General features: G+C 39.4%; 1 protein-coding gene across 8 annotated transcripts in view; it reads right to left on the reverse strand.

Moving 5' to 3' along the window:
* The window catches only part of LOC111925258 (uncharacterized), an 87571-nt gene that overhangs the window by 38959 nt on the left and 27401 nt on the right, over positions 1 to 21211 (reverse strand). For 5 of the 8 annotated variants that reach the window (XR_015288443.1, XR_015288441.1, XR_002862145.2 and 2 more), the window contains one exon: positions 11268 to 11440. The exons of the other annotated variants lie outside the window; for them this stretch is intronic. The gene's annotated coding sequence lies outside the window, so the exon portion shown is untranslated. The remainder of the gene's footprint in view (positions 1 to 11267; positions 11441 to 21211) is intronic. 8 annotated transcript variants of the gene reach the window in all.

Raw genomic sequence — 21211 nt, forward strand, 5'->3', positions numbered from 1 at the left:
ATTTGGTCCTTCCCCTCAAACTGCCATGGTGTACAAGACATCTATGAACATTTCATATGGTGCTCGTGATGCTGTACTGCCTCAAGAGACCATAATTCCAAGGCATCCTAATAAAAAAATTCAAACCCCAGATGATTTGAAAAGGAAAAAACCCACCCGTTTTTTCACATTGCAGTTCTACTTGCATAGTCAGAATCAGTATGTGACTTTGTAAATTGCTTCTGAAGAGCAGTCTTAGAAACAGCCATAAACATTGAGATACCCCAGTCTTCTGAGCCCCTCATAGGTCTCCCCTCAGACAGCTGTCACAATTAGGGCAAGGTGATATTCATTACAATTTCCTGAGTATGCACCAAATGATTTGATAAAGCTTTCACATAAACTTAGAAATGGTCCAGACTCACTCAAAACACATCCCAGTGAAGTCATACCTAAACTGAGGAATATCTGAGAAGTTATCAGTTGTACTGTAACACCAAATCAGGATTGAGCCAAGCACAAAACATTCCCAAAAATATAAACTGGAAGGAAGTCTGAAGAGTGATCCAAACAGTCAAAGAGGTCCAGGTCCAGGCCACAAAACACTATGTACAAGCCCAACAACAGAAAAGCTGCATAAATGAATTTTGATTGGAAAAAACCAACGAATACAGAATCCTGTTGAATCCTGTAGGAAACATTGTTCTTTCTGTTGGCCTCTGCGCTGGGAGAACTTTGGGAAGTGTCTGAAGCTGCAATCATGGTCTTGGTCCAAACACCTCTAGTTTCACGACCATTCAAATCACATCAGTGTTTCTGGTCTTTATTACAAGAATTAGCATATTCTTATTTTTTTATTAGTCTTTCTGAAAGCTTCTTTGTTTCTTTTTTCTCCCCACCATACAATGAGTATTTCTCTGACTCATAGCACCTCTGCATCATAGCCTTGTTACTCATCAGTAGAGGGCTGTACCTCAAGCTAAGTAAAATAAGCTGTATGCTGTGTGTCCCCCTCTATCTTTTAATGCTGGTGTGACTAACAGATACTGGAAATCCATCTTCAAGAGTCACACCTCATTTTCTGGTAATGAGCTGTAGGGTCTATGCACTGGACTGTCTCTCACTGATTGCTAAGGTGCTAACATTAAAGAATCCAGTTTGCCCTATAAAATCACGCAGCTGTAAATAGAGGACCTTTCCTACTGAGTTATCTTCATAAATGAAGTTGCTGTCGCAAGCTTTTCCAAGAACTCTCAGTCCCACATGCTGCAGTTAAACTGGGATAATGATTTACAGCGTAGTGAAGTAACCTCCTAAAGCTGAACTTTTGGGATTGCACAAGGGACTGTTCATCCACATTCCAGGTTTGATTGCTCAGAATTTATCTTAATTATAAGGGGTTCAATTAGAGTGAAGCGAGAAGGACTGAGAGAGTGAGAGTGAGCGATATTAGAGCTCTGCGTGGAATGACTGACAGCGACATAATGCCATCATATAACTAAGATGTTGCAGCACAGCATTTAAGTAGGCCCCATTCTTCTGGCAGATATGAAAGGTTTGCCTGGTTCTGCTGTCTCTTGCAGGTAGCACAATGGGTAAAGGGGCAGAGGTACACTCTGCAGACACATACCTATTTAAGGAACAAGACTCCACAAGATAGAGCGACACTACAGAGTAAAAGCCTGTGGTGCACTGTGAGAGAGGATTAGAAAAATAAAAACTTCCTTAACTATCCATCTTTAACATGGCTAAAACACATCATGCCACGTTTTCTCAAACAGGTTCAGAAAGAAAGGTCTAATCCCCCCAAAATTTGGGGTGACATGGTCCCATCCAGCGTCTCCATTCATTTACTGTCTAAATAGTTGTTTATTTTCAGATTATTGATGTAAAAATATATGACATCACAGACACAAAACCCAGTTACCAAAGAGCCTACTAGCACCCTGGACATGGAGCAGTGAAGTCACAGAGCAGTGGGTAGAGAACAGGAGGAAAAGGCACAGATGCAGCAGTGAGATCGTTCAGTTACTCACCATGGGCACACATTCATGATTCCAGAGTATGTTTTACAAAACGTAACTGAGTGAAGCAGAAAAGAAGCTGTTCCACATTGCCACGATGATCTTTAAACACATTTTAAACCTTTCCTTAGTGGTTTGAGCACACACCATTTGTACCTCACCAACAGCATCACCTGAGCAGTGCGCACCAGCTGGCTTTCAACAGTGCCCCCAAAGTGTGTGGGACCGACTGGGAACAGCTGGTGCCGTCCTCATTATTTCCATGGCAGCTGAGGATTCTCCTGCACTCCAAGAATCCTCAGCTGCTGCTTTTATCCTCCATCCCCTTTTTTATTTTGCAAGAGGGTATATATTTCCTTTGAAGAAGCAATGGGGGCTCATAAATTAAACTGACTTCTCCCTGCGACTGTTTCTCCTCCATTTTTCTGCATTCATTTACTCTTGTCATATTTTTCAGTAGCAGTTCATGAGAGCAGCACTGCTGACTAGAGATGTGTTTTTTCATCTACATAACAGGAAACCTTCCTTTCTATATGCAGTTCTGAAGAGAATATCACAGTGGATTCTCCATGGCCATAAATGTGGACCGGAGCCACATTCCCAGACAGGGAACCTTGATGGGACTCTATGGTTTTGTCTAAAAACAAATATGTGCAGAATAACACGACTACAGTGAAGAAGAGGGGAATATGGGTTGGGACAGAGATTATCTCTTCTTCTCACACTAGCAAATAAAACATTCAAAGCACCAAAACATGATAAACTGTCCACGACTTTGTGGGGGAGGCTATACAATTGATTCAAGTCCCTCCAGCTAACAAAACTCAGAGGCTCACAGAGAAATTTTCTAATAAACATCTGAAATTAAAGCTCCACTGCTGACAGCAAAATTACAATTTACAGTTTAAAGACGCATTCAATTATAGTTACCCAGAGACAAAGAAGACAAGAAAAATAAAATAAATCTGGAAAGAAAAGGAAGGACTTCAAATTTGCATCAAATCTTAATCCAATAATCTGCCTTTAATTGCCCATAGCAGACTCTCTCCTAAAGTGATCAGTTTTGCCTCAGATCTCCAAATCTTTTGGCCCAAAGCCAAATGTATAAGTGCTTTATCACTTGAGACTCGGAGAGCATCCGTGTCCGCAGGCTCAGTGAGAACATTTATAGCTGGTATGCTTGGCTGCCATTGTGGATTTGGTTTAATCCACTGAGAGTCTTTTTACATCTTTGACTCTGTTTCATGCTTTGAACCAGTGGTAAGATTTTACTGGATTACTCCATCTCTCAGGACAGAAAGAGTATTGTTCTTTAGCCAGCTTCTGAAAGTTTGCATTTTAGCCTGTCTGCATTTTTCTGCTATTTGTGTACCCTTTGTCTGATACTGGAAAATTTGCCAGTGCAATAAAGGTAAAGGAGGAACATGGATGCCCACTTTGGGCTCTTTTACTTAAGTTTCTTGAGTTTTTAATGTCCTAGCTGTCTGATATTAGTAGCAGTTAAAGATGTGGCAGAAGAAAAGCATTCTTATAGGTAGTCCCTTCTTACTCTTCTATTTCATGGTATTAAATCCACTTGATCATATGAGGGAGCTATGCAGACTTTCCCTTTAGGGAAGAGAGAGAAGGGGGAGAACCTGAAAGCAGTAGCTCTTTCTGCTGCTGGGAATCCTTGCAAGACAAGCTCAAGCAGCAGTCTGCTGTAAAAGCATCACTCACAAAGGTGCCAGAAGCCTGCATTTATTGGATCAAGTCACACACATCTGAATGACAATTCCAACAATTATAGTCCTGTCCTGTCTCTCTGTGCTGATACCAGCAGTTAACATTATAGCCTGCTTTCTCCTCTGATGATGATAAATCAAAGAATTATAAAAGATGCTGTCATCAAAAATGCAACCAATAAACAAAACACAAAGTTAAGAATTATCCCAGCCGTAGGACAGACTGGAGCAGAGAGACGTCATTTAATAACCACTGTATTAGCCAGATCAAACCTAGTTCTAACATAGATCCATTTCTATGGCCCCAGAACCACCACTGGCAATAGGCAACTAATTGTGGTTGAGTAAAAAATTGGTTAGACTGGAAGAAAACAGTTTGTGCTCTCTACTGTGTTACCAGTGTCTTCTGCATTGCCTTTGCTCAAGAGTTTGCTTTGCAAAAAAGGGAGTGATAACTCTTGCCTATTTAACACAGGTCAATGGGACAAGTCTTATTTGCACGTGTCTACTTTTTCTTTAATGTATGTTTTTCCTTTCATACTATCAATGATCTTTGCAGCAGACAGAAATCAGAATCAGTATTTGTGAAATACTAAGATCCCAAATTCAGATGATACTATACAGAAGAATCACAGACTGTATTTACACTGCTATGTGGATATTGTTGACACCAATCAATCATTTAATCTTTCCCTTTTCAAAATATTTATAAACCAGCTGCACAGTTCTTAAGGTTTTCTATCTACAAATCACAGAAAAAGCACTAACAAAGTTAGTTTGTTTCAAAAGAATCACCTCAGTTAAGTTCAGAGCAAAAATTACCCCTTCCTAACTAGGTTCCCTATAAGAAAGATCTTCATCCTTCAGTAAATATGTTTTTTTTCCAAAAAGGAGTCACTGATTGCAAACTGGCCCTTACTGCTAAATTTCTTCTCACTAACAAAGGACTCCCTAGCAGTGATCTGTGATGATGCAGCATACTCTATTTAAGTAAAAACAACCCCAAAGTTTTTGACTGAACTGGCTTTTGCCTGCTGTTTTTTTCTCTCCTTTGACCATTATTGTGCATCCAGTGTTTTCCACATCCAAAACAGAAGCACATCAAGTACTGCACCTCCTGCCTATGTAGTTTCATAAAGTTTTCCAAGTATCTCCTTTCTTTTCATTTCCCTTTTCCAGTGCATCTGTGCACTACCAAATGCATTTGGCATTCAACTCCAGATATTATTGCATTTTCAAGGTTATTATTGTATTTTGGGTAAGGCATATGTTCATACCCAGTGTACTCAAGAAGCAGCATGAGTTGGTCAGCCCATGGATGAGATGCAGGAAACAGTCTGAAGAGATTAATCATCACAGAAGATTTTTGAGGCTCAATTCTAGTACAAATCAGTAGCAACATTTTTCTTGTTCACCAGATGCACAGCAAAATAAGATCAACAGAGATGAAATCAGAATTGGATTGTGGTAATAAGCATGCAAGTTATACCATAGTGCCTTAAACCTAGTGTTATTTGTCTACCAGGGTAAAGCAGATGTACTTTCCCAGTATCCTGACTTGAGGGATGTTTCTAAGAAAGGACAGGGTTATATTGTGAGCACTGTAAAAAGAACTATAGTGTAAAGCACTGTAGCATGCAGAGGGTAGTACTAGAACATACTGTTATGGTTGGCTGTACCTGTAAAATTCATGAAATTATTGGCTTCTTTCAGCTGTAGTACAGTACTTTTACAGTAATTTGTCACTCTGTTTTCAGCAGGGATAATGGACCATGCCATTTTCTAGGAGCACATTATTTGGCCACTGGCAGCTCTTTATATTTGCCATGAGATCCCCAGTAGCTACATGTTCACCCTCACCCCCCTCTGCAGGACACTGGAGGCAATAATAGATCTGGGGGGTTAACATTTCTTTATCAGAAGCTAATGGCATCTGTGATAATTGGTGTTAATTGGCTTGGCTATGTCCAGTGCGTCTGTACTGTTCTTTTCAGCATGCCATTCCTCCGCTTCTGCCTGCACAAAACAGCATGACAGCACTGCAGCCAAAATCATCTAGGAAAATACTACAGTCATTGCTCCTCCCTGTCTCACCTGACACTGCTTAATATTGCCATTTTTATATGGCCAGTATCTAGAAGCCCGGTAATAACCTTTTCTATGGCTGGAGATAAATGCCATGTAAAAATGAATGAAAAGGAAGATCAGGGCAAAAGCCCCTTCTGACCTGAGGGCTGATATTTTTCAGCTTTAAAGTTCTCTTCTACCTATACCATAACATCAGTGATGAAACTACTCTTTTCCATCTTATTTGAAAACCCTAACATGTTACTGGCATTATTTTCTGTGAAAAATGATAAGTCATTAGAATTAGGAAGGAAATTGTATTCCTGTATAGTGACATGTTGTGAGATTTTCAGATTTTTCTCTTTTCTGCAGTGCAGAAAATCCAAAACATTTCTCAGTCCTCAGGAGAAAAAGTAGGGTGATTTTAGCTCCAAAATAATGTGGAAGCTTGGCATCCTTCTAACATACAGTAACATGGACAACAGGGACCCGATCTCTTCCTCTCATACACAGTCCCTGTTAAAGATATATTTTCCAATGACAAAGTCTTTCACTCTCTTTTCCATCTGGATTTTAACCACATGTGTGGTCATTCTGATGTTAAAAATTAGACAGCTCCCCTCCCCAGCAAAAGGCATTTTTCACAAAGTGTTTTAGATTTGCTAACCATCACCTTTGTAGCAATTCTTCTGCGAAGCATGATGCAATGCAGTGTTCCAGAGCCAGAAAGCACATGGTTGTTCTGGAAAGGGTATCCGATTTCAAGGTCGAATTCTTTTCTCCCAAGGTGAGTATCATTTACACACTCTCCAGAACCAGTGGAGCTAAGCATATGTTTCACAAGGAAAATTACAAGTTTTTTTTTAAAGCAGTAATGAGGAATATGCCAAAATTGAAATAAAACCTTTATTTTAACTGCTTGATGTCTACCACAAAACACCCCAAGTCAAAATGAAGCAAAAAACCAGCCATCATGCTTAAGCTTGGAAGGCAGAAGAATTTTACCCATGTATTTTTTCCAAACACTGAAGTGTGCCACTGCTTTTAGATACATGTAGTGTCTTTCAACCCGCCTGGAGTTACTCAGATGCTTAAGGAGAAATATGCCAAAAGACAAAAAGCACTTTTGTGCCAAAGCACTTTTCTGAAGTAGGATTTTACCAATTCAGGAAAGGGAGAGGATTCATACCAGTCAAATAGTGAAGCTGGCAGGCTTGGTGCCATATATGGCCACAGAAGAGACACTGGCTCTTACAGAGCTCCCAAATTCATATCCTGTACTGGAGGCATCACTCTTTGCCTCCAGTGACTTACCCTGGGAGTCATGGGAAAGTGGAGCCTAGTCTTGGCGCCTGGGTTCCTCATCTAGGTCGTGTTAAGCATCATATTCTTCGTCTTTTTTTACAAATAGCATTTATTTGTTACTCCTGCTAATTCCAGTAAAACAAAATACACTCATCTTTTGTACCTAATTAGGTAACTCTGGTCACATTTCTGAGAATAGTACTTGTTGACTGTTTTTGCAAAACATTAAAGAATAGAAAAATTTAATGAAAAATTTTGTCTGTCTGCAAACATTATGTACAGAAGTTTGCATGTTCTAAAAGTCATCTTTTAAGCTTAACACAAACCAAAGTCTTCAACCATCACTGGCTGAACTTAACAAATGCATTCCCATTGCCAGCAATAGGCTTTTGCTATAAAAGTGTCTGCTCAACACAGCCTAATCATCAGATGCACTCTGTCATCCCTTACATTGCACATGGAAAAGAATTCCACTTAAGGTAGTGAAATGCCAAGAAAAGCAGAAGTAGCCACTCAAGATACCATATTCACAGATATTTCCTGTATCAAGATCTGCTCATTTATCTATATTCAAGTTAAAATTTTCAAAACTTGCACTTCAAGTTCTAGACACTAGTAAAGGGGTAATAGTCTGGTGATAAAGCCATGCATTTATGTATATCTGAGCCCCAAATGTTAGCGTACTGAGGGAACAAAAATTGTAAAATTTCTGTAAAGCTTTCTGGACCAGCTTTGAAGTCACAAAGTCAGAAGGAAGAGAGTTTTAAAGGAGCAGAGGGATAGCCTGCTTTGTGTGAAGCATGTAAGAGTGCCTTGGTAAGATACAAACATGATGCTGCCAAACACCAGCCTGTGAAGGCTGTGCACTCTGAGTGAGCTGTAGATTTCCTCCCTTTTTCTCACTATAAATTCCATACACAATCAAAGTTACTCTGTTCAGGAATGTGAAACTGTATTTGCAATAAAAAGGAACTGAGGCAAAGGGCACCAAATCATGTAATCATCTTTGCCCTGCAACATCTGTAGTGGAGCAATACCCCAAATAACCAGGAAGGAGTCTTTCAGGTACCTGCTGCTGCATAGCCAGAGCAGGGAACTATGCCAGGGCATATTTTCCTGAAATTGGACTGCACCAACAGCACTGCCAGCAAGCTGCCAGTCAGCACTTCATTTTGTTCCACTCATTCTCTGAATTTCTTGGTGTTCTGTTAGTAACAGAACTATGCTGTAAGATCTTGCAGGTCTTATGGGTGGCCAGAGGAAAACCTTTATGCTTGGGCTTTATTTAAAATCCTTGACTCATCCTATGACTACATAAGAATAGGGGCATTGTCCTTTTAATGATTAAGGGAAAGGACAATGATGTGGTTTTCAGGGTTTATAGCATTTCCACAGCAGTATTCTGCAACACTGAACACAGCAGTTTGTTTACAGGAAAACCTTTACATGGATATAAGTCCTTATCTTTGCAGGATATATACAGCAAGCTGCTTCATTCTTAGAGAGGTTTCCTGTGACCTTCCCCTTCACGTGGCATGTATGGCACCCTCCCCCACCTAAGAGCACTACTGGTGGCCCTGCTATAAGCTGTGCAGATGTTTCTACCCCATTATTGCAGCTTTATATGTGCAGGAGCCTTCCTCGAACAGATGTTCTTTCTGTGTGCATATACCATACTTCCCACTGCAAACACTTTTATAACACAAACAGCAGATTGTCTTGCTTCTGTCGTTCGGATAAGGAGAGAGTAAATGCCTCATTCTAATGATGTGAGTTTTCTTCCCACAGTGCTTAATGTCTTCCATTCTCACTGGCCCTGCTCACTTCAGGTGTTTCATTTCTGTTCCTTTAGCTCTTTGTCACTTATCTTTACTCTAAAAGGTCTCCCTAAAAATATCCTCTTTCTGAATTTCCTTTAATGCTTTCACCTTCTTTTAATCCTTTTTGCTGTGTCCTCCTTATTTTGTAGAAGCTACTCTGCCTTCTACAGCTCCTCTCAGCAAGGACAAAATTCAATAAATTCAAAGTAGTGTGTATTTTCTAGAGTAAGAATGAATATAAATTGGTGAATATGATTCCTACAAGTTGTAGCATAGGAGACAATAATTAAAAAATGAAAGGAAGCTTGTATCGGCTAGGTATTGCAAAACTAAGAGTTGAACACACCAATTCCTCTGATGTTTAATCAAAAGCCTAACTTATAAGTGGAGGAATTTGTACAGAGCCTTGTAAAATTATGACAACACTGCATAGATCTTTGGCCTCTTTCATGGTGATTATGATTGCTTTCAGAGGACATCTTCATTCATGACTATTTCTGGTTAAAAATTATCTGTTCCTGTGCTTTTAGTTTCACCTGTTTTTCATCAGACATTTGCCAGTAAATATAGCAGCAATAATAGTATAAATTTTGTAGCAATTACAAAAAGCAACATTTGTCATTGAATAGTAATGCATCATGAAGAAGCAGTGGTGTGGAGATTCCTTCTGCCATAGCTAGTTCGCTTTGGATACTTGAGCTGGCCTGTTTAGAGGTACCTGAAGTATCCTTACGACAACTTGTACAACAGAGATGTGACAGGATGCTGAGGGCGTATTCTTTGAATCTGTCCCAGCCTCAAAGTCATGGGAGACATCACTCTTGTGCTGTGCAACCTCCTGAAACACAAGCCCTGTCACAGTCCTAATATCTGTGATAAAAATCCTACCCTTTGTTTCCTTATCATAATTTGCCTTTTTAAAAATCTTTTAAAATCACCTTACACGCAGCTTTTCAATTGACCATATTGTTCCATTTTTGCTCACATTGTTTTCCTCTGCATCCTCTCTGCTACACTTCTCTCTCACGTAAACACCATCCCACTGAAAAATACTCTGTCACCTCTTTGTATTGGTTTCAGTTCTCACATTACAACTTCCCTGTTACTCCTTACACAGATGGACTAAAAGCTATTTGGAGTGCTCACTTCCAGCTTCATGGATACAATATTAGATGGCTGGCACCTACTATGCAGGCAGTCTTTGAGGGTTTTGCAGCTAAAAGCTGTACTTACCAATGGCAGTCACACAGCTTAAAAAGTAGATTAGGTTGCAATGAGAGAAAAATCAGACTATGGTCACTTTGAATACAAGAATTAAATTACTGTATGTTAAAGACACAGCTCAGGGTTTCATGAAAAGCTCAGTGACACCCTCTTTTGCCTTTCTTAAAGCACTGTAAAATTAATAAATTCCTATTTGTTTGAAAATCACTGATTTCCCTGTCTGGTAGTCTGGAAAGCTTTCTGCATCTGCTTACAATTACTTTGGAGATGAAAATCTTGACACAAACAAATTTTTCTCCTTTTCAGTCTTTTTACTTGTTCACAAATGAAATCTAGCCATTCTTTAGAAGTAACTATATACCAGCAAATTAATAATAAAGCCTAGCTGTAAAATTTTCTCTCTCAGAAATGTTTCTAAACCACTTTTACTAACTCTTATGAATACATTACAAATACAATCCACATTATACCCATCTACCTTGAGATTATGGCCCTGAGTTAAGCATTAGCCCTAGTTAAAAATTATTTTGAAAAAGAGCAGCTGGGAAGAGTGTGCGTGAAAAATGATGAAAAACAGATTTCTACCGTCATCCTCTCTGCATCATGCCCATCCATCTCACCATGGCATCCACCATGGGCCTGTTCAGCTCCCTTCCAAGATGCCCTGTGCGGGTTGCTGCACTGAGGAGCAACACGTGAGTGTAGCTCTGAAATTACTGTGCAGTTTGGTCATGGCTTGGGATGATTCTATTTATCAATATTACCAATGCTAACTGTGGATTCCCCACTGGGTAAGGCAGTTCTACAGAGCTAGACCCACAACAGGGACGTTTGAAAGTGAAAATTAGAATTTTGTGAACAAGAAATATTTGCTATATCCAGGTAAATGCAATGATATTCCATAAGATAATTATAATTTTACTGTTGGAATTTAGCTATTATTTTTGAATACTCAGTTAGATCTTAGTGCTTGTTATCATGTAAGAGCAAAGGTGTTTAACCTTTTTCTGCCTATGAAGAAAAATAAATAATCATACAAATAATCAGATGCTATGAGCCAAATAGTTAATATTATTTCCATTTAAACAGAAGTTATATTTCACTGAAAATAAAGGAAAACTCACCTAACTCAAAGATAACCTGGAGTTGCTAGGATTTTGATGATGTCAACAACATAATCAATGTTTCTATTTTCTTCAGGAAATTATGCTTTAATGGAAGTGTGAGAGGGAAAGTGCACTCACACATTTTCTTAGCCAGTGCTTCTTCTCAGCCTTGCTCATCCACAATCTCAGTTCTGTCAAAACAGAAGAGAATGAGTCTAATCTTTTCTGTGTAGTGTGCTCCTCTTCTGCCCCAGATTTGCCATTTCCAGTTTCACTATGGGTGATGAAGGGTGATCTCATATTTTTCAGGAGGACAGTAGATCAAGCTACATTTACTGTCCGCTACACTGACATAGAACTGGAGAAAATTATTTATTATGTAGAATAAAACTTTATTTATCCAATTAAGTAAAAAAACAAAACAAACTCTCCCAAAAAAATACCTACTAAATATCAAGAGCTTCAGTTTGCTGAAATACTGTAATGGGATTGATGAATTGAAAATATTTCTTCATTATGGGCTGCATGTAGGGCATCAGCTTTAAGAAAGTGAAGTCTTGAAATGACACCATGAACCACCTGAAATCACATATACTACCTGAACACAATACGTGTTGAAATATTAGCGTAGAAAGTGCATTGCATTTCTAGTGCCTGGGTATTTAATTTGCTTACTAATTTAGTAGGATTTAGACTTCAGGGATGGAACAGGCATTGAACTACCCAGTTTAGGGAGCTGTTGTTTGGATAAAGTTGGGAGGTTGAGTTTTTTCTTTTCCTTTTTTTTAATTTTAAGTGAGGAGGATGTGAAGTGTCTGCCTAAAGGAGAAATTCTACAAAACTCATTTGCCATGGTAAAATTAAATCAGTGCTCTCCAGATCATCCTAAGTTATTATCCATGAATCTTTGTACAACAGTGCCTTGCATCTCTTTTCCTTTCACACATATTATTTCTGCCTTTGGACCGCTGCTTGGTGCCTTTTAGAAAGTCCATGGCTGAGCCATTGAATGAGTATGATTCCTGCAATAAAAAATTGGGATGATTTTTATTCCACTTCTCCTCAAAGCTGCATGAAATGCTTCTTCTGTAGCCCTCTGCTAAAGCAGGAAACTAAATTCTCCAATGTCTCCTATTCCATTTAGTTGTTTAGATCTGCGTGAATAGTCTCCAGCCCTTGCCTACAGTCAGGGAATTCAGAGCACAGTTAAAGAGGAAAAGTCCTGGGATAGCCCTGCGGCACATTTTTGAGCAATGCAGTTCTCATGGATGTCAATTACAGGGGTCCAAACATCCCACAGAGCAGATATCACACCTACGGCTCAACAGAGCACTGGGACATCTCATTCCTGCTCTGCTTTTCACAGCATCAGAGGCTGGGTGAAATTAAGGGGTGTTTTTAAGAGGTCAGGCCAATCAGGCAATTCCCCTCATGCTCTCCAGTTCTCTGAGATGTTTGGCATCTCCACTCCTCTCCATGCTGCAGAACTGAAGTTTCAAGGACTTTCCCCAATAAATTGCAGGAGGATCTTTGCATCCTTCTTGATACGTGGGAGAACTGTGAGAGGATTTTGAAGGATTTCAATAAATTCATGGTTTGACTTCATTCTTTCCTGAAACATAGGTGGACTACAACACCACATGAAGACAACACCCGAGCCCCAGCTAACAGACAACATTGAGGCAGCTTGCTCAGTCAGAAGCTGTGCAACACTTCCAAGCTAGATATTTTGTAGGTGACTGGGAGACAATCGGGGACAACACTTAGTCAGACCTTGTGATTAACTCTGCAGTGCAGATGCACTCCCAAGTTTTTTCACTCACATTCAGTTGCAAAGGCAGCCAATATATATTTTCTCAGTCATAGCGGTTTTATTTTAATCTGAAAAGACTCTTCATAAGAAAGTCCTTTGAATTCCTTTTCTACCAGTTGAATAAAAAACTAAGGGAAAAATTTTGTTTTCAAGAAGCTGAGTTAGGAAATCTAATCCTGTTCCAGACTAACAACAGTTGAGTGCCTAAAGGCAGTCTCACAACACACCATCTGATTAACTTGTAGCAAATCTGGACAGCTTTCAGAGAATACACAACAAACTATTCTCAACCATGGGAACAGAAAAGCAAAGGGAGAGGATGCTTTCAAGAAAGATCATAAGTGAAAAAATTATTGAAGAATCAGCTACTAAAAAAGATTTCCCTGTGTAAAATGATGATTAATCAAAGCAAGAAACAATCTGTGAAGGGGGAAAATGTTATTTTTCACAAATATCAGCAATTATCATGTTAAAACATTATAAAATTTTATTTATTTGTTTGTTTTTATTTTAGCTGAGATCAGGTTGGGAAAAACTTCCAAAACTCTTATTTGTCATTGCTAGATCAGGGCTGTAAGACACTGAGAAAAATGCAGCAAGGATAACAACATAAATATGTAAGTTTCATTGAAGCAAATTTTTACACCTCTTTAACTAATCTTCTCTGTGAGGAGCAAAACACCCTCCTGCTATCAAACATCTACATTCATTGATGGGTAGAGAACACCTGCATCCACAAAAATTCTACCATATGATGTAATCGTCCCACGAGGTTCTAGGGATCTTCTGCTCAACCACCTACCACTCTCCACTGTTACCAGTCACATCACAGGTTAGACAAATGCCTCATTTCTCTCAGGAAGCAGAGACATCATTACAAATATTTGAGAGAAGTTTTTCCTGGAGTCATTCTTGAGGTAGTTCTTGCAGCTATGACTTTAGAAGTTTTTCTGCAAAAATGAAGGAAGACATTGTCCCATCTCTACTTGTTGAGCACCACTGCTTCTGAAGCAGTGCTAAACCCTCTGTGCTAGGTAGCATCCCTGGAATTTATCATCATAATGCTAAGGAACATATTTCAGTCCAGACTGCACCAAACCGAGATGGCAGATTGTTTTTTTGTTTCCCAGTGAAATAACCTCTGTTTTTTCCCATTTTCAGTCTGCAAAAGCTGTCATAATATCAATAATATTGGTACATCACTAGAAAGCCACAGTTCCTAACCTTTGTTTCATGTGCAAACATGTTGCCTACAAGACTTTCTGATATTGCCTCTTGATACAGTAAATAAAAAACTTAAAACGGAGGCCAACAGAGAGAGAGTAAACCTGTCCACAAAATGCAAGTTGCTCAGTATTGCTCCTCCTGGGGCCACTGTTCTAGAGTAATGTGCAAATATTCTCAACAAATCACAGCTTAAATATCAGATTGTTTGCCAAGTGATTCTCCCAACTCCCTGCTTACAGCCACAAGAAAACATTTTATTTATTAATTATTATTTGTAATTTGGGAAAACAAATGGCTGTATTCCCAGTCAGTCAGCTCTCCTATCCACATATGTGCATTCCAGGAGCACAAGCTTTACCTCTGGCTTAGAGGGGTATTTTTTTCCCTAGGATCCTTCATTAAAACATTAGCAGCACATTACAGCTTAGCAGGTGCACAGACCCCATAGCCAAATGTTACTTGTTAACTGTGGTGCAACATTATATGGCCATAAATGTCTAGGTATTAATCACATGTTTTGATTTGTATCCAAAATTTGATTTATAAGACTGTATGCTAAACTAAGAAGGAAGAGTGAAGGAATACGGTTCAGTCAGGCAGCTTAGTCACTCTGCCGTGAAGTGGAAGTACCTACCTGCAGGCAAAGCAGTGCAGGGAAACTGGAATCCACCAGAGCAGCAATGGGGGAGGGAAGGGAAACAGAAGCCACCTTTGACAAATTCAACTAACTTATTTCCCTCGCTAAAGAAAAGAATGTAAGAACAGTTCACAGCAGGGTCCAGAGGGTAAGGAAAAATACAAGCAAACAACCTTCCCAAATCCAATTTCCTTTCAAATAAAAGAACAGAGCTGTTCCCACAAGAAGTGGAGGTCTTACACTATATTCAAAGCAGGGTTTGACAACAATATAATAGCCTGCTGTTGCTTATATGCTAATTTATATATGATTCTGAGAGGTGTCACTGACTGGCAGAAGGTCTGTAGTCCAGTTTCACCAAGTCTCTCTGCAGTGCTATTTATTCTACTAAAAACACACTGTGCTGCCATTAGGGTCAACAATAGAAATTTTATTGTCACTGCTTATACCAGCTGATAAAATGGTGACCCCTTGACACTCCTGAATTGCTTAGTTGTGTTGATGAAAACACAGTACAGATCATGCTTCAAGCACAGCACCCCACATGGGACATGGATGTATCAAGAAGAGTGATAAGCAAAGCTGCGGAAAAGTCAAAGAGGAAAGCCTAGAGAAGGATACTTCTTTCCAAGCAATTGTGGCTTGATGGTTTCCTCTAATTTTAGGAGAAAGTCCCATATGATCTGGCCTGCAGCAAAGCTTAGGAATAGATGAGGATACTCAGATGGATTTTTGCAAAATCTTCCCTTCATTCTTCCTTTGAACTTCCTAATTCATACTTTGGCCTAAGGACTTCATCAAAAAGGTCATTCATGAAAACAGGTGAAAGCAGTACTTGCATCCCACCTGCACATGCAACATGGTAAATAACTGGCAACTGAACTCCAAGAGGGGAAAAAAGCATAGGATTACACCCCAAAAGAAATATCTGAAACAATGTACTTCAAAACACCATAAACAGGATAAGCATATCCAGTTTCTCAGGGAGATATCCAAGGACTGGGTGAACTTCATCTCACTGCATGAAAACCCTTAAGTTTCCAAGCAATTCACCGTGATGCTCTACTTGTCATCTTTCATTCAGAATCCTATTTCCTGGCACTGATTTTACCTTCACCCACCTCTGCAAAGGTTTGCTGTGCTTTCTGTTAAAAGGGAGGAGCCCTGTGGCTGGCCTGAGATATTACCCAGGATAAGATATGCAAGATATAGTACATCCTTCATCCTTGACTTCCACCTTCCTCACTCTGACATTCACTTTCTTCCGTAATTTCCAAGTCCAGTTAAGCAAATCACAATAATCAATTATGATCAATGAAATTTTTTATCTGTGACCTCCCTTTTGTGTGTGTGTTGCTTCCTATTAGCTAATGCCACACAATTAATTTCTTCTTGATAATCCTTTTGTGCTCAACAAGTAGTCATAGTTATGTCCAACCCTTCTTTCCAATGTAAACCTTGCTCTAACATGGGAATGAAATCACTACAGATCTATTATTTCTCGGAACAGGATATTTCATTTGCATAAAATATTCTGCACTTGACACAGTGCCAGGAAGAAACACCTAATGTCCATTCTTCATTGCACTCTTGCAGTGGCCTTAGGAACAGAAGAAATCACCGTGTTAGTCTCGTGCCTATTACTCCCGAGTTCCCCACTTCTTAGTCCCATCTCTGATTTATACTCCCATGACTCTCTGAGAGCCCTGTCAAGTCAGTGACCAAGATAATGGACAAAAAGGAATTTCCTACATGATGTAATTTCACATTAAACAGAATGGTTCACAGGTTGTATTAGAAGGTCAATAGCAGATATTATAACCCCTAAATTGGTTGGAAAAAAAATGGTTATTTGAATCAAGACCTAAATAAAGTTCTATACAAGTCAAGATAGCTGAAGGGAAGTGTCTCCATGCGTGTCAGTGATGTGCCTGGTCTAATAACCTCAAAGGAAGGCAGATCCCACCCTTGTTCATTTTCACAGCAGCAGGACTTACTGGCAGGGAATGGCATTAGCACTGTCTTCAAATGTACAATGTCTCTTTTTACTTTTAAGTTGGATGGCTATACTCCAAAGTAAAAAAATTATCTAAATGTCATTAGTCCAATGGGAATGCAGAAAATGTACATTTTGGAGACAGATCAACCTGTTTAAGCAAGAAAAGGAGACCAAGAAGAAATTAATTAATTGAATGGAATCATGAGTCCCTCATTTGTTATTAATAAAGCACTGAGGAATAAAATGTTGATGCGACACAGTCATTCACCTTGGATCAGTATGCAAAAGGAAAATTCAGTGCACTGTAGATAGTTATCAAGGCCATATGCACAGCTTTTTGTACTGAGTTATGGATGTTATATTAAATGGTAGACTCAACATCACATACATATACTTCGCCTAGGGATGAATTTCACCCTAAAAAAAAAACGATAAGGCATATTTTAGAGAAGAAGAGAGATGATTAAATACAATGTATAGCATGTAGTCACTAATGGACTTTTAGTTATTCCAAAAGATAACTGACCCCATAAAGGGTTTTAAGTAATTCTTAACATTATTTTCATACACTTCAAAGACAATCAGTCTCTTAGAAGTATTTCTATATTTCTCCATATTACAAAAGTCTATGCATCTTAGACTGATACACAATTACATAAACACACTACTTTCTGCTTTCATGGGCAAAAGCCCATGTCCTGTGGTAATGACAACCACGATATTGAACTTTCCTGTTTCAGAAGTCTAATGCATTTTGCCTCAGCTCTTAGGTCTTTTTTTTGTTTTGTTTTGTTTTTTGTTATTTTATGTTTTCCTGTTATTTATAGCAGTCTGGCTGTTGTTTTTTTGTCTCTCATCAAATACTACCAAAATGAATATGATTTTAGCCATTGGATGGTGTAGCCAAGGCCTGGTCTTACACAAAGGTGTCCATCTGCAAGATCTGCTGCAGTCCATTCTCTGAAGAAAACAGAAGTTATAATTTATTGATTTGCTAAAACTTGCTTAAGTTACTTGAAACTGCCAAGAAGTGAAATCCACTCTTGAATATGAGGTCAGGAACAAGGCCTAAGAAGTGCTTAAACTAATTTTGAGGATATAAAAGTGATTGAAGTGGTTACACAGGATCAGTGCTAGTACTTCATACAGGAGAGGAGCTGACCATGTGTGAGCACTTCAGGAAATCACACCAGATTCTGATTTCCCTCCAAATTTCAGCAACTACACTAATAATTCTACCAGGCCATCCCAGCCATGCTACAGCTCAGGACTGTTTCATTTTGTCTAAGTAATTACAGAGGGATAAACCCACTCTAGGTCATGGTAAAGCTCAAGTCATTAGAAATAACTCCTCACATTTTTAGTGCTATGATTATTCCAAAGGAAAAAAAAAAAAAAAAAAAAAGCCTCAAGACAATTCTAGAAAGAGGAAAGAAGGGATGGATTCCTCTAATCCACTTCTAATACAGATTTAAAGAGTACTCTGCTTTTTGCCTTTACTTGAAACCAGATCTCCCACATATCCCTGAAGATGTATCATGTGCTGTGACTGGTTAGGACCAAGCCTGCTGGTCTAGAAACATACTTTTTTTTTGTTCACTAAGTGAGCCCAGACTGTATTGAGTCACAAAAGGTAGAATAAGAAATGGGGGAAGAGATTTTTTTCTAGCACAAAAAAAAACTCAGAAGCTCCATTGCATCTGTTTACTGCTTTATTTCTGAATTCCTAAATCACTGACAAATTTAAAGAAGGACCAGCTAGTATTGGAAGAGATCCTGAATAGTCAGCAGTAGTTTAGTGAGATCAGTCAGGCCACAAAGCCTTGCCAGAGTTGCTCCTCCCTCAGAAATTTTTGAATCTATATTTAAACATCCTTGATCTGGCCACGAGAGACGTGATAGGGCCGACAGTAAGAGAAGAGGGGTAAGGAGGAAATTAGGGTTTCCAACAGAAGGGGGGGTGGAACAGCACTTCTAGAAAATCTGGGCTCTTTGGACATAATTGTCTGGCAATGTGTAAGTATTACTAAAACCCAGGATTATTTCCAACACTACATCATCATATCCACTACTACTGTCTGCCAGTGTGTTAGTAGTAAATCTGAAAAGCCAGGAAAATTATTGGAGCCTCTCTGCCTGCAATGAAGGTCTGGCCTCTGTACTACAGCAGTCAATGCCTTTCTCAGAGAATAAAATTATCTGCTAAATATCTGAGACAATAAATGCACTTTGCTAAATTTCTGGGGGTGTAAGGTGGGAGAAGTCTGGGATTTGAAGAGGAGAACATTTACAGGTATAAATGGAAATTGGAGCACTCCTGGAAGTGAAAGGCCTCGTTGGCATCACTACACTGGCTTCACCAGCAGCCAGTCCCAACCCAACAAAAGCACACTTTGTGCTTTCCTTTCTCCTCTGGCATAATAAAACTGCTGTAAGATTTGGGAGAAACTCTTTGCATTTGATTCTCTCTGAGGCTGTCACACACCGAGTCAAGACCTTAGGGTTGAGAAAATCAGTGCACCTCAGTCAACATTAGAAAGAATTGCCTGTAGGAAGGATGCTCAAGAAGAGGATGAAGTGACAGACATCAAATCTGGTGGATCCTGGGTAAAGGAGGGAAAGCAAAGCTCAGACTGAAGGTAATCCCACAGGCTTGTGAGTTCAAACAGGAGATACACCAGTTTCTGAAGTATAGCTGTGAAGCAAATATTTTTTGAATTTTTAACAAGCAGCATTTTGCCATCCAATCAGAAGATCTTTCTTGTATCATAGCAGCACCACTGGAAGAGAGATTGGAGCAAATTTAATCCAAAGTAAGCTGACTCTTGTCTCTGTTCAGGCCGTTCTATCGGCCAATTGGGGCCTGACTGTGTCATCAGTTTTAACCACAATTTTCCATCAGCGTCAATGGGAAGTTTTGGTTTAAAAGAAATTTAACTCCCTTGCCTTTGAATAGTGCAGTTGGAAGTGTAAAGGTACTGAGCTGGACACCAGTTGCCTTGGTAGGAACCACCTGAAAATCTATAACATATCACTGGTAGGTGCTGGTGACTGCAGGTGTCACGTGGCCCGTTCAAGCCGGTATCTTCCTAGAACCTAGATAATATAAGAGAGGTCTGTCTTTTGAATCCATCCATCCACAATGTACTGGTTTTCTCTGCGATAATTTTCTTCATATGAGCTGGCATGGTGCTTCTTTTGCAGCTATGATGAAAAAAGAGTTCATAACAGAGCAACACTAATGGATAAGCTGTGGCTGAGCAGTGCTTACACTGTCAAGGCCTTTTCTGCTTCCCGAGCCACCTTACCAGAGAACAGGCTGCTGGGAGTGCACAAGAAGTTGAGAGACAGCCCCACAGCTGACCAAAGGGACTTCCCATGCCATATGACCTTGTGCTCAGCAATAAAAGCTGGGGAAGTTTTCCATGGCTGCAATTGCTCCGGAACTGCCTGGGAATCAGTTAGCTGGCAGAGAAAAATTGTGGGTAGGTTTGCATCCCTTGGTTTTTTTGGGTTTGTTTTGTTTTGTTTTGTTTTTGGTTTTTGGGTTTTTTTTTTTGCTTCTTCTGTTTGTTTTTTCTTTTTAACAGCAAACTCAACTCAAAAATTTTCACACTTGTACTCTTCTGCTCCCAATGTCCATCCCACCAGGATGTGATATGAACAAGCAGCTGTGTGGAACTGAGTTGCCCACCAGGGTTAACCCACAACATGTGTCTACATCTGTCACTGGGTTCACCAGAGCCCTCCCAAAGGAGCCTCCTGGGGCAAGGACAAACCCCTCACTCTAACTGGCTCATCTAAATGTGAACATTTGCACTCTTCCCAGTATTCAGAGTAGAAGAGTCTTTCACAGGCCCAGGACTTCTCCTTCAGTTTCCAGGTTCAATTTCTTCCCATTCCTTTTCATCTGTTTGCACACTGATACCATCCTTCATCACAAACAACTTAACTTCCTTATTGGTATTTGTCCTCTCTCACTCAGGAAACAATTCAGTTTCTTGATCTCTATATGAAGGCCAAGCAAAACAAGCTCTTCTAACTTCCTCTCATTTCACATGCTTTTCATGCTCCCAGCCACCCTAGTAACCATCCTCTGAAATCTTTATTCATTTTTTTTAAACATGGGGCACCACAACTGCATGCAAGGCTTTGTATGAAGCTATCTGTCTGAATACTCTTATGAAAGCTGATAAAATCATACATGCAGGAATTTTTACTAAAAATCATAGTAAAATCATAGCCATAAAAAGCAGATCTTTCATATATTTTCTTACTATGGCTGA

Source organism: Cyanistes caeruleus, chromosome 1 (genome assembly GCF_971803275.1).
Source record: "Cyanistes caeruleus chromosome 1, bCyaCae1.hap1.1, whole genome shotgun sequence".
Taxonomy (NCBI): Eukaryota; Metazoa; Chordata; class Aves; order Passeriformes; family Paridae; genus Cyanistes; species Cyanistes caeruleus.